Source organism: Nannospalax galili, unplaced genomic scaffold, assembly GCF_000622305.1.
Source record: "Nannospalax galili isolate Female #2095 unplaced genomic scaffold, S.galili_v1.0 scaffold839, whole genome shotgun sequence".
In the NCBI taxonomy this organism is placed as follows: Eukaryota; Metazoa; Chordata; class Mammalia; order Rodentia; family Spalacidae; genus Nannospalax; species Nannospalax galili.
The window spans coordinates 99,720-104,891 of NW_008341880.1; positions in this window are offsets into that span (position 1 = coordinate 99,720).

Below are 5,172 nucleotides of genomic sequence, written 5' to 3' on the forward strand. Positions count from 1 at the left end.
TTATTGGTATATAGAAAGGCTACAGACTTTTGTAGATTAATATTGTAATCTGTCACTTTATTGAACACGTTAATAATTTCTAGGAGTTTTCTGGTGGAATTTTTGGCATCTTTTAGATATAATATCATATCCTCTGCAAAAAGGGATAATTTGATCTCTTCTTTTCCAGCTTTTACTCCTTTAATTTATTTCTCTTGTCTTATTGCTCTTGCAATAGTTTCAAGCACTATGTTAAAGAAGAATGGAGTTAGTGGACAGCCTTGTCTAGTTCCTGAATTCAATGACAATGCTTCCAGCTTTTCTCCATTTAGAATGATATTGGCTGTGGGTTTGTTACATATGGCTTTAATTATGTTGAGGTATGTTCCCTGCAGTCCAATTCCCTCTAGGACTTTGAACATAAATGTATGTTGAGTTTTGTCACAGCCTTCTATTCATCTATTGCAATGACAGTGTGGTAATTGCCTTTGAGGCTGTTTATATGATTTATGATGTTTATTAACTTACATATATTGAACTATCCCTGCATTTCTGGAATCATGCCAACTTGATCATGGTGGATGATATTTTTAATATGTGTCTATATGTGGTTTGCAAGTTTTTTGTTGAGAATTTTTGCATCCATATTCATTAAGAGTATGGGTCTATAGTTTTCTTTTCTGGTTGTATCTTTACCTGGCTTTGGTATTAGAGTGATGCTGGCTTCATAGAAAGAATTTGGAAGCTCTCTCTCCATTTCTATCTTTTTGAATAACTTAAGTAGTATTGGATGTAGCTTCTCTTTAAATGTCTGGTAGAATTCTACTGTAAATCCATCTGGTCCTGGGATTTTTTTAGTCCAGAGGTTTTGTATTACTGTTTCTATTTCCCTATGTGTTATAGGCTTGTTTAAGCTGTTAATCTCTTCTTGGTTTAGCTTTGATGGTTTCCATTCTTTTAGGTATCCATCCATTTATTTAGGTTTTCAAATTTAGTAGCATATGTTTTTAAGGTATTCCCTTATAATGCTCTGGATCTCTTTGTTGTCTGTTGTGGTGTTTCCCCTTCCATCTCTGATTTTGTTGATTTGGAGATGCTCTTTCTTTATTTTGGTTAACTGGGCTAGCTGTCTATCAATCTTGTTTATCTTTTCAAAGAACCAGCTCTTGGATTTATTTATTGTTTATATTGTTTTCTTTGTTTCTATTTCATTAATTTCTCCTCTGGTTTTTGTTATTTCTTCTTGTCTACAGGGTTTGAGTTTCATTTGTTGTTGCTTTTCAAGTGTCTTGAGTTGCAATGTTAAGTCATTTGTTTTCCCTGCAATAAGCGATATCTGATACATGGAAAAAGATCGATTTTGTTGGGAAGGAATTCAAAATGATACTGTATTATTATCTGACTTCTTCTGTACTGTGACTGTACATTTATTTTCCCAAACTGGAAACTGATGTAATACCAAAATAATAGGACAGGTCAAGTTGTTACCCATTAATAAGAGTTATAATAATTTAGATACTGAAGATCAATCCTTTCTAGAATTAGAGCTAGCCACCCCACATGATATTATAGTTATGGAATCAAACTGGCCAGAAGAAAGATTAGAATTAGAGGATAATGAACTATTTCAGGTACTCTAAACATAAAATCTTCTGTGAGGTACAAATGACTGTAGACACAAGGAGAACGCATATAATCAGTATCGTTAAGAAATATGATGACACATGCAGAGGATCTTTGGGTTGGTTACAATGCTTACTTCACTCATCTGCTACTTTCACTTTATTAGAACAGAATATGTTCTTAATTATTTTAATTTAAAGCATATTAATCCTATTATATGTCACATACAAATGTTATCTCAGACAGAGAGGACAAAAAAAGAAAAAGTCAAATCTGGATCATGATGGCTAATAGTTTTATATGATCCAGGAATTTCTTCCTTAATGGCTTTACCAGCCATTTCCTTTCTCCTGAAGACTGCCTTCTGGCCTACAGCTGAGCCTTGTCTACATTAAACTCTAGGAATGAGCCTTCCTAGAAATGTGGGAATGAATAACATGTGGCCCCCACATGGACAAAATGTGATGGTTGGCCAACAGGAGGAATTGTGAATAAGAAAGTCCAGAGAACGAAAATAAAAAACAAAAACAAAACAAAACAAAACAAAAACAAAAACAACAGCAAAAAACCTTTCCATCTTCAAACTGGACTTCTTCCTGCAAGGCTGATCAATGGATTAGAACTTCAATGAATATGGAGAGTTTTGAATGTTGCAGGTTCAGAGTCTAATTACCATTTTTCTTGGGCCATCTTTAGCCCCCTAAACAGCCACTCCTTGCTACCTCTGTTTCTGATCTAACATCCTGTGACAAACTAATAAATAAACAAAAATCATCTCTGAATGTATTGTCCTGGCAGACCACCTGGTCTCACCAATCATAAGGCTAAGAATGCCATCAGATAGCATCTGAAACCTATAGTAAAAAACCCCTTGCTTTGCTTTGACCCGCCTACTGAATGTATCCTCCAATGTGTTTGAAAAGTGTCTTGATTTATGACTTTTCTTTGTTCTGTTACTATAAAAATGTAAGGCTACTATTACCACGCTGGATCATGACATTTGAGGAAAGCTAAATCTGTGTTCCCAGGCCATGGTCACTCATATTTGGCTCCAGAATAAATCATCTCTTTATTCTTTAAGGAGAGAGCTGTTTATTTCACTGACACTTCCCTACTAGCGCTGCTTTTAATATGTCCCAGAGGCTTTGTTGTGTTGTATTATCCCTTTCATGTAGTTTTGGAATACTTTTATTTATTCATAATTTCTTCTTTTACCCATTCATCATTCAGGAGTGTGTTGTTTAATCTCCATGAGTTAGTGTAGGATTAGGGGTTCCTTCACTGTTGGTTTTAAGCTTTATTGTATTGTGATCTGATATAACTCATGGAATTATTTCAATTTATTTGTATTTGTTGAGGTTTTTTGTGCCCTAGTACATGGTCAATTTTAAAGAAAATTCTATGGAGTGCTGAATAGAAAGCATTTTCTTTAGTGCTTGGGTGGAATATTTGGTAGATGTCTGTTAGGCCCATTTGAAGCATGGTATAATTCAATTCACATGTTTCTGTTTATTTTTTGTTTGGTTGACCTGTCGATGGACAGAGTGGTCTATTGAAGCCTCCTACTTCTATTGAACAGGGGATAATCTGTTACTTAAAGCCATGTAGTACTCATTTCATGAAATTTGGTGGACCAGAATTTGGTGTATATATGTTCAAGATTGTAATACTTTCTTGATGATTTGATACTTTGATAAGAATGAAGTGACTCTTTTTATCTCATCTGCTTAATTTTAGTCTGAAGTCTATTTTGAAACATATTAGAATTGCAACCCCTGCTTGTATCTTAGTACCATTTTCTTGGAATATTTTTTCCATCCTTTTACCTTAAGGTGGTGCCTGTCCTTGAAGGTGAGATGGATTTCTTGCAGACAACAAAAGGATCGATTCAGTTTCTTAATCCATTCAACTAGTCTGTGCCTTTTGACTGGAGAGTTCAATTCATTGATATTTAAAATTATTATTGAATGATGTGTATGGGTTGCCTTCATTTTGATTTCTGTTTGTATTGTTGGCTTAAATTTGTGTTTTCACAATTAGACCTTCATTTATTTTCTTTCTGTTGCCCTTTGAATGTAGTCAGTCATTTCTTCAGTTCTTTCTATTGTTTCAAGTATTTTCTGAAAGACAGGTTTTTATGAACATGAATTCTTTCAGCCTATTCATTTCATTGAAGATTTTCTTTCCCCTTCAACTGTAACATATCCTTCTGCTGGGTTCAATATTCTGAGTTGACATCTATGGCCACTGAAAACCAGGAATAATTTGGTCCATACTCTTCTGGCTTTCATAGTTTACACTGAAAAGTCAACTGTAATTGGGATTGGTTTTCCTTTATATGCAACTTCTTGTTTTCCTTTGTAGCTTTCAATATTCTGTCTGTTCTGCACATTTAGTGTTTTAACAATGCTATGCTGTCGGGACTTTCTTTTCTGGTCCTATCTATTTAGTTTTCTATGTGCTTCTTGTGTTTGTATGGGCATGTCTTTCCTTAATTTGGAGAAATTTTCTTCCACAGTCCTATTGAAGATCTGATCAGTATCATTAATGGGAGATTTTTCTCCTTCTCCTATGCCTATTATGCATATACTTAGTCTTTTCATGGTGTCCCACATTTCCTGCATGCTCTGTTCCTTTGTTTTAAATTTTTAAAAATAAACTTTCTTGAGAGATCCAATTCTTCAAATTTATCATCCAGCCTTGATATTCTGCTTTTCATTTCGTTCATTCAATTGGAGGCACTTTCTCCTGTCATCTCAATTTGTCTTTTTGAGATTTACTTCCTTCTTCTTTTCAGCCTGAAATTTTTTCAACATTTCTATCTCTTTTGTAAATTCATTCAGAAGTTTATCTTTTTTTGTTCTTTGACTTGTTTGTTTGTGTATTCTTTAAATTCATTGATTTCTTTGATCATGTTTATGATAGTTCTTTGGAATTCTGTGTCTGGGAATAGTTCTAGGGGTTTCTCATTGTGTAACTCTTCTATAGGATTGGTAGTTTTTGATGGGACTATATTATTTTACATATTTAAGAAAGAGATTGAGGAAGACAGCAGGAGATAGAAGTACCTCCCATGCTCAAGGATTGGAAGAAATAATATTGTGAAAATCAAAATCCTACCAAAAGCAATATATAGATTTAATGTAATCCCATTCACAATCTTCATGATATTTTTCAAAGAATTAGAATAAATCACCCAAAAATTCATATAGAAGTATAAAACTTTCCAGACGAGCACAAAGAGCAATGCTGGGGAGATTAGTATACCAGATATCAAATTATATTACTGAGCTATAGTCATAAAAACAGCATGGTATTGGCACAAAAATAGACATATAGATCAGTGTACCATAATGGAAGACCCAAACATGAGCACACACACTTTCAGCCACCTGATATTTAACAAAGATTCCAAAAACACACACTGGAGGAAAGAAAGCATCTTCAATAAATGATGCTCGCAAATGGATCTCAATTTGTTAAAGAATGCAGCTAGACCCTTATCTTTTGCCTTGCACAAAGTCAACTCCAGTTCGATTAAAGAGCTCAATGTGAAGCCTGAAAATATGA